Source organism: Scardinius erythrophthalmus (genome assembly GCF_964197995.2).
Source record: "Scardinius erythrophthalmus genome assembly, chromosome: 5".
NCBI lineage: Eukaryota > Metazoa > Chordata > Actinopteri > Cypriniformes > Leuciscidae > Scardinius > Scardinius erythrophthalmus.
The window spans coordinates 7,307,823-7,320,494 of NC_138225.1; positions in this window are offsets into that span (position 1 = coordinate 7,307,823).

Below are 12,672 nucleotides of genomic sequence, written 5' to 3' on the forward strand. Positions count from 1 at the left end.
TTGCAAAGGGTGATTCATTAGCTTTAGGTTGGTTGATTATGAGCTCAGTCATAACCAACTCATTAATATTAATAAAATATGGCACTGAACATTCACTTTGTCATTCATGTGCACAAAATGGAATGGTATTTCTCAAAGGCCACAATAATTAGTAGGGAGAGCGGGGCACAACCTAACACTGAGCTAGTTGTAACACCCTTATTTTAAATACTTCCACACATGCTAGCATGACGAAACGTAGTTGCCATATCAACACTATATAGAGAAAAAATTGCTCCAAAATTCAGAAATATCACTGAAGATATCACTGAACATTTATTTAAAATAGCAAAAAGTCTTACTTATGTTAATTTTTCATCTCTATTTTTGGTGTTTATTTTAAATTAGACAAAGCTGATATTATTTTAATCTGTTATTTAACAGTTGATATGGTTCTTTAGTGGTGTTCTAACCAGCAGAAGACACTAGTAGGGTTTAAATCCCAGTTGCACAGGTGGGGTTCATTGTAACACTGCATTACAATGAGTCCCTATTGGAACTATGCTATTCTATTCTATACTTTTATGAATTCTATTGAGAAAACATGTGAATAAAGATTTATTTATAGATGAATTATTATTATGTTTTGAACTATGTTGTATAGCTGTGTTTTCCGTTGTGTTTGTTGTCAAACTCCATTTTTTATTTATTAAAAAATATCATTATTTTATATGAAAAAGTTAATAATTGTATTTTATTGAGGACATATTTTAGTTTGTCTTGAATATATATATATTTTTTTATTAGACCAGATGTCATATGGTCATTTTACAATGTGCCCCTCACATGTTACAATGTACCCCACCTATGGGGCATGTTGTCACATTTCACTTCCATTTTTTCGGGGTATATCAAGAAAAAAGTATATACTGTATTAATAAAACAAAACCACATAATTGCACTAGACATGTGTGAAATGAATGTGGGGAAAAATAAATACTCTGAACCCTAAGTAGATTTACACAAACTGAGAAAGTCAAAAAGCGTTAGGTTGTGCCCCGCTCTCCCTATAATATTCACAAAGAAGTTCAAATGAAAAGATCAATATTTTCTTGAGATGCTTTCCACAAAGTTCATTAATCATATTACATACTGTATAAGAGGACTGAAAAGAAAAGCAGTGAGAGAAAGAGACCAACAGATAAGTTACTTTATTGATTTATGATCTTGTCTGATCTGAACCCCTTCCAAACCAAATGTCCACGCGTCCATGAGCAGCGTATTCATCTTAAAACCATGCAACAACTTAAATAAGCCATCCTGCTCTTTCCCTCAGGCCACTCAGGTATATAGGAGCTGTCAGAGGTTGAACTTGATCATACTTTGTTTTATGGACTAAACAACCAGCAATATCAGATCTATCCTGAAGTCTAAACTGTGGGTGAGATGAATAAAACGAATGGAGCCACTTCAGAGAGCGATAGAAACAGAGAAAGAGAGAAACCCGGCCCTGGGGAGAAACGGGTGATGACATTTTTAGGGCATCCGCTAGAGTTATGGATGAATTGCATAGTATTACTCAGTGGAAAGATTGCCGCAAACACACCTTAAAGTCTCCACAGCATTAACTCGGAATCACAGTCACAACACGCCAGGAGCTTCTATTTTGATATCTATGGTAAAGTTAATAAAAAGCGTTTGCCGTAGTCAAAGAGCTGCAAAAACAAAGCCTGAAATGAAGCAAAGGAGTGATGAATCAGTTAAATTTTATTTTTTTTTAAGTTGGATTCTAGTTTGCCAGGAACTTCAGTTTAAAGACCCTTTTCCTCCTCCATATCTTTCAACTCCTGCCTGAAAATCTCTCATACAGTAGTTCTCATTGATTCCTTTAGGTATATCAATACGCATTAAGTTGAAAGTAAATTACAGGCTAAAGCTCTGTTTCCAAACCTGATAAGTGACTCATTTGGAAAATCATTCTAGTAGTACTTTGAAGTGCACTGGAGACTCAACAGTGGATGTTAGCATGTTGCTAACAAGCATGCAAAGCAAACACATTGGACACAAATCTGAGGTAATAAATACTTTTTTTAAAAGAAAATATATAATTTCCAATATTGAATTGAATATATTTATGAATAAAAATTTCTCACCTATTGTCTTGTCTGCCATTTTCGATGATTTCCCCCCCTATACTCAGCCTGTTGCAATGCTTTCTGCGACTGCCGTCTTTGGGTTTTGGAACAAAGCTTATGTGTTTACATTGGTTTTGCATATATCCGCTCTGCTGGGAAGAATAAAACGGGTTATAAAGTTTCAAACATCCTGTAATTGTCCTGATAATGAATTATTAAATATCATCTGCTGTGCCAGTGGTGCTTTTTTGATACGGATTACTGAGATAATTCCAGTTTCCTCCACTATTTTGTTTTGTTGTCTTTGAGCGCTTTGAGACACTAGGGGAACGTTTCATCGTCTGTGTTTACATAACCCGGCACAGACAGCAGTGTCGCAACCATGATTAGATGTCCCTCATCCTCTTTTATCCCATTTTGCCAGATCTGAGGGTTTTGACAGATTATTTCTCAGTCTGTTTATTGAATATGTGTCTTTGAAATCTCTGATTGCGTTTAGAGACGGAGACTACAGGTGTGCTAGTCTGTCTTTCCCATTTGGATGGCAAATGTTGTCGACTAATAACCGTTTCTTACGAGAAAAGAAATTGTCCTCCTCAAAGTGGAGCTTTTTGGCTCTGAAAGCCAAATCCTCTAATTGTGCTGCTTTCAAATATCAGGTTTTATTCGGTCTTAGTGGCGACATGTGAACAAGAAAGTGTAATTGTTTAAATGTAACCTTATTTTAAATCAATTATGGATTAGTAGCCTACTGTAGGTGCAGTTAAAAAAATGTGGGCCATACAAATGATATCATACAACATTTGGTTATAAATTGACTGATAAATGAAAAAAGTGTGAATACTGTTTTTAAGAAAATCAATCAATATGCTATGGTTCCTTTATATTGAGAGTACACACAGGTCTTTATAGTAAACTTTCATTTTTTTCTTTTTCTTTTTAAACCTTCAACTTTGTTGATACCTTCCACTTTAGTGACGTGACACACATCACACCCATTTTGTTCTCCCTACATCACATTTCGCATTGATTTGAAAATATTAGTTTTAACTTTTAGAGCTTTAAATGGTCAGGCCCCACAATACATCGCTGACTTGTTATGCACATACTCCCCAGGCCGTGCCCTTCGATCCTCAGGCCAGAGTCTTTTAATGGTCCCAAAGACTCGTTATAAAACCCAGGGAGACCTGTCTTTTCAGGCTGTAGCCCCCAGACTGTGGAACGCCCTGCCCTTGTTCCTCCGTGTGGCTGACTCTGTCGATTCTTTTAAAAGGCAACTGAAGACACTGTTATTTAAACAAGCTTTTAGTTGACTGGGTTTTATTTTATTTTGGGCTTTTTAAATGTCTTCATTTTTATTGATTGTATATTAATGTGGTTGCACCTTGTAAAGCACTTTGTGATTTTATCTGTGAAAAGCGCTCTATAAATAAATGTTACTTACTTATTGATTAATACTAATCAACACAATATGTATGTATTTAAATTAATTAATTAATTAATTATTTTTGTTTTTATTTATTTATGTTCTAAATTGATTTTTAAATAAATATGATACTTCATACATATATGATACAATCATACATATTCATAATATTAAAATAGTTAATAACTTAATAAAAAATAGTCAATAGTTAATAAAATAAATAACTCAAATTACATGCAGATTAAATTTACTTATGAGTTAATAAATAAATATATATTTTTAATCAATATTCATACTTTTCACTAAATTTGTTATTGTTCCTTAATATTGAGTCTACAGGTCAGATATTGTTCTAAAATTCCTTTTAGAAACATTCCACTTTGTCGTATTTTACCAATATTTGGTTGTCATCATAATCAATTATTATTTATTTATTGTCTAAATTAATTAATTAAAGTTAATTAATTTATGTTCTAAATGTATTTATATTTTATTTAATTTAATGTTTTAATAATATTTATTTTATTAAATTAATACTAATTTAATATAATTTAAACATATTTATAATTTATAAATATTATCATTATTTTATCGTAAATATCCATAATATTAAAACCTTCATAACTCTTATTGTTTCATTGTTGTATGTAATTGATTAGACAATGTCTTGGTCCAGTTCACTTCCAAAGCCTCGGTTTCATGCTAATTGCCATTCCAGCCGCTTTTTCTATTTCTCCGGTGTGTCCCGTCACACAGCTCCTCTCTGGCTTCAGAGGCAGATGAGCAGACAGCTGTGCAATATCCTTTCTCATCCTTCCTCTGACCCTAGTCTCTCTTTACACCTCCTCCATCATTCACTCCCTTGAGGATGGCAGGAAAGGATGTAGACGTGACTATCGAGAGGATGGACAGTTTTAATACCATGCTTGTGCCCCCCCAGGGATCAGTTACCCCTGAAGATATTACAAGCTCCAAAATGAATCACATCCATTTCTCACCGTGCGCAAGATGACAGGAGTGAGACTCAGTCTGAGGACCGAGTCTCTCCGCAACCATTCGCAACGTGGAAGCGAAGGATCACAGTGCGACGCTCACTCCTTTGACCCATAGTTAAAGAAAGAGCCTTCCTATTGATATGAGACATAAAAAAGCATCTTAAAGGTCAGTCATGACCCAGACAGCATGGTAACATTGATTCAATATTGAGTTTTGATCCAAACCATCATTTTGGTTGACATCAAAATTTCAATGTTTAAAATGTGTTGGATCAGCATTGAAATGTTGATGAAAGGGAACAGCACACATGGTTGAAGACTGTGACATTGAACTAACAGTGAGTCTTAGTTTATGAGCACACGATCTTGCAGGCATGTATCTGTGCAAAACACTACTGGGTGTTTCCCAATCAGTGGGGCGTTTCAGTTCATGATGGGCACTTTCAATGGTGTTACCTCATTTGTTCTAATACACTGGGGGTTTGGTTTAGGGGTGGGCCCTCATGATTTTAGCAAGTCTTTTGAAAAACCAATTGTAGTTTGCACTAAAAGTTGGCACTAATTGGTATACTCCCATTTTGGTTTTGCATGTGGGCTTCTCAGTAGTTAATTGATGCTTCCTTATTAGAGAGAAAACACAAGGTGCATCCTATACGGAAGTCTTGTGTGTTTGACATGCATGAACTCTCCGAGTTTCAAACAATGGTGCATATAATGTATTTCTGTTTTTAGCATGCTTTTTACTTGCATTTTATTTATTGTTACTAAATCTACTAACATACATTAATTTTCCAAGTAAGTAAAGTGTTGAAATAAATCGCACAGATAGCATGGGAACATTAATACAATGTTGAGTTTTGATCCCAACCATAATTTTGGTTGAGATTGACATTTCAGTGTTTAAAGTGTGTTGGATCAGCATTGAAATTTTGATGAAAGCCAACAGCACACATGGGTGGAGACAGTGACATTGAACTAACAGTGATTTGTAGTTGATGAGCACAAGATCATACAGGCAGGTATCTCTGCAGAACACTAGTGGGTGTTTGTCTATTAGTGGGGCGTTTTCAAACCACAATGGGCATTTTCAACCGCTTTACCTGATTTGCTCTAATCCAGTGGGGGCTTGGTTTTAGGGGTGGGGTGGTTTAGCAAGTCTGTTGAAAAATGGTTGAAAAACATTTATTGTAGTTTGAAATTGGCCACTGATTGGTAAACGCCCATTTTGGTTTTGCATGTGCACTTCTCAGTAGTGTAATGCTTCCTCATTAGAGAGAAAACATTGGTGCATCCTATGCAGAAGTCTGGTTTGTTGAAGCACCTGACATACTTACATGACTTCTCTAGCACAGTTTCAAACAATGGTGCATCTACATACTTAAAAAATGCACATTACTTTAGTAAAGTTTATTACGAATTTCCTGAATAAAGTTCTAACGTCATTTAACACATTTCTTGAAGTGCAGGAGACATGAACATGAGCAAGAAAGTTACACTGCAAACATAGCCCATGTCTTGCATCCATCAGTGCTTGCATGCAGAGCACATTGCTCCTTTAGTAGGAATGAAGGCCGACGAAGATGGACAATAAATAAATAGAAAGCACCCCCCTCCTGATAATGCTGACATTGATTATACACCGAGTTGTTGTCGACAGCATAATCACCTGACCTGGGACTTGATGATATCCTGTGCCTTATCACTGCTTAATCAGGTAATCATTCATATTCCTGAATCTGTATTAAATTTGAGAAATTTCCACTGAAACACAATAACAAAAAACATCTTGTGTTTATTAAGAAAGTGACTGACATGGTTATTTTATTTTGTGATATTTGAAGAGATTAAGTTCTACATAAGGTGAATCTGCAGCTTCAAAGGGATAGTTCATCCCGAAATGAAAATTCTGTCATTATTTACTCATCCTCAAGTTGTTCCAAACCTGTATGAATTTCTTTCTTCTGCTGCACACAAAAGAAGAGAGTGAAGAATGTTGGTAACCAGACAGTTGAGGGTAGCCATTGACTTCCATGGTATTTATTTTCTACTATGGAAATCAATGGCCATATCGTCAACTTTCTGGTTACCAACATTCTTTAAAATATCTTCTTTTGTGTTCAACAGAAGAAAGAAACTCATACAGGTTTGGAACAACTTGAGGGTGAGTAAATGATGACAGAATTTTCATTTTGGGCTGAACCATCCCTTTAAAGAAATTTTCATTGTAAAAACCAAAGTTCTTTTATTCTACAAGATAAACGTGTTACTTGAATGCTATGTAGTTTCACAGAAATTGAACTGAGATATTGTTAATGGCTATAGCCCATAGGTGTTTGTTCCTCTTCATGAAGTCATGAGTTTAGCTCCAACACCTGCCTGGAAGTTTCCATTGATCCCAATGACCTTGATTAGCTTGATTAGCTGCTTCAGGTGTGTTTAATTAGGGCTGGAGATAAAATCGGACACCCCTGCCGTAGTGATTTTTTTATATTGAAGCATTAATAGATTTAAAAAAAAAAAAGAAATAATCAGAATTTAATGATACTTTAATCATAGTTAGAATATTTTGTGTTCAGCAACTTTTTTAAAAAAGCGAATTGTATTGTGTTTAGTATATTAACATTCTTGAATGTGGCAACTGAATTGACTTGTTCTCGAGTAACATCATGCTTTCTTTTTCAGATTTCAGAGAACCCAGAGGAAAAGAGGCAGTAGTCTGATGTATGACAGATTTTTAAAAACCTGAAGCGTTGGACCACCTGTAGTTATGACATCAGACTTCTGAAGCCAATTTTATTTTTAAAGGTTGAAATGCTTTTGTCCTATTTCTCCCCCTTTCTTTTTTAAAGAATGATCTTTTAATAAATTTTTGTCATTGATTGATTGAATAAAATAAATTAACTCAACTGCTGGAAATGTGTCATTTATATTTTAAAAGGTTTTTGCCAAATTTTTGGTCAGGAATTTGTTGACGCATCATTGAAGTGTAGTTGAAATATTAATGTTGTTTCAACATTAACTTAGTACATAAGATGGCAACATTGGTTGACATTCCTTTTCAGTTGTATTTTCAGTGTTTCAACAAAATGTATTTAGAATCAACATCACATTGTAACATTGATCAAACCATATTACCAAAGATTATTTAAGTTAATTTCAGTGTTGATTCAACAGCAGTGATGTAGATTCTACATCATAGTGTAACATTGATTCAACAATATTACCATTGATTTATTTAAGTTAATTTCAGTGTTGATTCAATAGCAGTGATGTAGATTCAACATCTTAGTGTAACGTTGATTCAACAATATTACCATCAATTTATTTTAGTTAATTTCAGTGTTGATTCAACAGCAGTGATGTAGATTCAACATCATAGTGTAACGTTGATTCAACAATATTACCATCAATTTATTTTAGTTAATTTCAGTGTTGATTCAACAGCAGTGATGTAGATTCAACATCATAGTGTAACGTTGATTCAACAATATTACCATCGATTTATTTTAGTTAATTTCAGTGTTGATTCAACAGCAGTGATGTAGATTCAACATCATAGTGTAACGTTGATTCAATATTACCATTGATTTATTTAAGTTAATTTCAGTGTTGATTCAACAGCAGTGATGTAGATTCAACATCATAGTGTAACGTTGATTCAACAATATTACCATTGATTTATTTAAGTTAATTTCAGTGTTGATTCAATAGCAGTGATGTAGATTCAACATCATAGTGTAACGTTGATTCAACAATATTACCATCGATTTATTTTAGTTAATTTCAGTGTTGATTCAACAGCAGTGATGTAGATTCAACATCATAGTGTAACGTTGATTCAATATTACCATTGATTTATTTAAGTTAATTTCAGTGTTGATTCAACAGCAGTGATGTAGATTCAACATCATAGTGTAACGTTGATTCAACAATATTACCATTGATTTATTTAAGTTAATTTCAGTGTTGATTCAATAGCAGTGATGTAGATTCAACATCATAGTGTAACGTTGATTCAACAATATTACCATCGATTTATTTTAGTTAATTTCAGTGTTGATTCAACAGCAGTGATGTAGATTCAACATCATAGTGTAACGTTGATTCAATATTACCATTGATTTATTTAAGTTAATTTCAGTGTTGATTCAACAGCAGTGATGTAGATTCAACATCATAGTGTAACGTTGATTCAACAATATTACCATTGATTTATTTAAGTTAATTTCAGTGTTGATTCAATAGCAGTGATGTAGATTTAACATCATAGTGTAACGTTGATTCAACAATATTACCATCGATTTATTTAAGTTAATTTCAGTGTTGATTCAATAGCAGTGATGTAGATTCAACATCATAGTGTAACGTTGATTCAACAATATTACCATCGATTTATTTAAGTTAATTTCAGTGTTGATTCAATAGCAGTGATGTAGATTCAACATCTTAGTGTAACGTTGATTCAATATTACCATTGATTATTTGTGTTAATTTCATATTGATTCAGCATTGGTGATGTAGAATCAATCATAGTGTAATGTTGATTCAACATTAACTGAGGGTGCAAAAGTGATGTTGATAAAAAAAATCACTTTGTAATGTTGAATCAATACTATTACCGTTGATTTTTGGTTGAAATCTCAACATTGCTTCAGCATTAACCGAGGGTGCAAAAGTGACATTGAAACAACATCACTTTGTAATGTTGAAGCAATATTAACACCATTGATTTGTGATTGAAATCTGAACATAATTTCAATATTAACTGAGGGTGCAAGAGTGATGGTAAAACAACATCACTTTCTAACGTTATTTCAATGTAATCAGCGTTGACGCATCAACACTGACTCAACATTGTTTCAATGGTTACATGCTATCTGGGGAGTCATAACGTTCCATTCTTCTTTGCTTTTCTTTGCTTGTGAGTCTGCCTTAGGCTACGACTACATTAATCCAGGTACTTTTGAAAATTGCGTTTTCGTTTAAAAATGCTCTCCGTACACACTAGCATTTCAGGTGTTTTCCAAAAGTTTCTCATCCACACTGAAACGTCAGAAAACGCTAAATTCACCTTACCGCGCATGTGTAAAACTTCACAAAAGCTCACTGAGATGATACAGACGGAAAAATATATAATAAAGTTATTGCTGAATACTGGCAGAATAATTTCTTTTAGCAAAATATCTCACCTTTCACTGACGGTCCAGGTCGCACTCACTCACCATTATATGTTTGGTCTAAAACGCAACTGCTCTCATGTTTTTCCTCAGGACATCAAATGTGAGTCTTTGCAGGACAGTGATATGAAGAGTGTGCAAAGTAACATTTTTGCAACTTTGTGAAGGTGAATAGCACATAACAGGCACTTTATAAACATGAATCCATTGGTACAATATGCGACACATGACTGTCATAGTTTTTAAATACCTCCGTTTTGACAGTCCACACTACAACGTGAAAACGGCGTTTTTAAATTCTTCCACTTTGGAGAGCATTTTCAAAAAGCTTCGTTTTCATTAATAAAAATAAAACGGCCAAACCGGAGAGAAAAAGATGCGTTTTCAAATGAACACTTATTAGTCAGGAGAAGGCCTTAGTTTAACATCCACTGACCAGCCCGACACAACAACATCTACTCGAGAAATGCTAATTCTAGACCCCACTCAATAGATACCTTATCCAAATTGTTTCGATTTTTAGAATGCACATTAGCTTATTACAACAAAAAAGTTTCACAAAAAAAGTCTTACAGGCTGAATGAAAATGTAAATACACTGTTTGGATGGCACTTATGGCACAGCTGAAATAGAGCTGTTTCTTCGGTAACCTCTGTAAACAAAGCAGGCTACACTTACTGTATAAACACTACACGCTACACAGAGGGAAGATGAAAAGAAAATGCCATCAAAACTGCCATCAAAGACAGTCATTTCCCTTCAGAGATACATTCATAGAATTCATTCATACTTTAATTCATATAATTTCCCACAGCACTCGGTTGTAAAACCACCCACTTCTTTCCGCCATTTTTTCCCCAAACAAAGCTGTGTCTGCGTGAGACCGTTTCTGACTTTATTGGACAGTATTTACTGTGAGTTTTTCTAATCCTGGCAATCTAGGTTTTAGATGCAGTTTTAATGATGATTAAAATATTAAATTGCATTGACGTTTATCCTCAAACTGGTAACCTTATCATCCCTAACCCTCAATCCAGAGAGAGCTTGGCGGCCCCTCATAAATGTTTAGCGGCAACACCCAGGTTGGGAAACACTGACATAACTGATGGCAGTTAATCTGAAGAATGGCAGCAATGAAGATTAGTGGACTCTAGTTCAGTGGTTCTCAACTGGTTTGTGACTGACCCATTCAAAGAAACACTGCTCTAGTTGGCCTAGCAGTTGATTTGGCGACAGATAATGTGAATCCATTTAAACATTGTGACCTCACCTGTCACTCATTCTTTGTGTTGTCAATTGTTTGATTGGATCTAGCATAAAATCCAGTTAGGCTCCTAGGCTTTTACAACAATGAGCAAAATAAATCTCAAAGGATACATTTTTACTGCTTTTCAAATATGAAAACGTTTGAAAAAGCAAGCCATTTCCTCGGCCCAAGCGCCATTCATCTCTATGGTCCTGCTGCATAAAAGTCCATTTTTTGATCTATGCCCTGCTATGAGTTATAAAGAGGAAAGTATGAGGTCTGAGTGCTGCACAGGTTTAGTTTACTACAACAGAAAAGCCATATAGAGGCTGGTTATGTGATGCAAATGTCAAAATGTATTGCATCTATATTTGGACAGTGGGAGAGTATCACACAATGCTGAGAAATAATGTCATCATACACACTCAGAGAGGGGCCATATGTATTCTCAAGAATTTGTTTGTTTGTTAAGCCAACCATATAAATGTAATATGGTTATGGTCATATAATATGGTTGAAAAGACAGTATGTCTTTCGCATACTGTCATACACTATTGCTGGTTAGTAGGATAACACACAATAACTTACATTTATTAAGTTGGCTCAGCAAAACATTATTTGTTTAAACAAACTTGTTTCATTCTTATTGTACCGATCTAAATGAGTGCAGTTTCATTCATCATAATTTCCAATGTATAATGAACAAATGAGACTGCTGTTAGATTAGTTATTGTCCAACATACCTGAATATTAAACAATAATGTTATTCCCTTTAGAAAACAGGTAAAATAACACTTAGGCTGCATCCAAACTCACGGGCAAATTCACAGTACTCAAAAGAGTAGGCAAAAAGTACCTGGATGATTTACTACTTCCAGTGAGATTCTGAAGTGTGCATACGATGGAAACTTTACTATCCCATGAGGCCGTGGGAGAGGATGTATAAAATGGCAGTGAGGCAATGAAACTGATGCAGGTCACATGATAATGACAACATGGTGAATGTAGTACGTTCGGTTTACATTTATATTTTGAACATACCTTTTTAGCAGTCAAGAAGTAATTAAAATAATTTTGGATGTAGCCATAATCTCTAAATGTACTCTCCAAATGCAGTCCCTTGCCAGGCATGCTGGGAACTGCAGATTCATTGCCAATTTAGCTATGTCAACAAAAATGATTCATGTAATCCCAACACCAATGGATTAAGTAAACTTCAGGTTTAAATTTATTAAGTGGACTGTAATTAAGTTGTGATTAAGGTGTGATTGCTGAAGTTGCGTTGGTTCATTTTAATTAATTCAACTGAACAAGGTTTTTTTTTTTTTTTAGCTTTGGAACACAATGAGGGTAAGTCTGATGACAGAATTCTTATTTTGGGGTGAACTATCCCTTTAAATGCAAATGTCACATGCTTTTAACTGTGCTGATTTTGAGAGCATATATAGTAGCTAAAGGCTGTGCTTATGTGGAAGTTATCAATTTACAATCATAGTCATTTTCTATCGTGTCTTTTTGTTATTTTGTTTATGTATTTTTTTATACATAAGTGGATTTTTTTTTTTTTTGTCCTCTGACTAAATATGCCCAGGGCTCAGGGCTCTTGACTCTGTAAAAAGACTGAACAATACCTAAATATTATCTAGTAAAAATATAGACATTTTTAACCACCAACTACAGCAGTAAGTTTTTTTTTTTTAATTATATTTCTTTC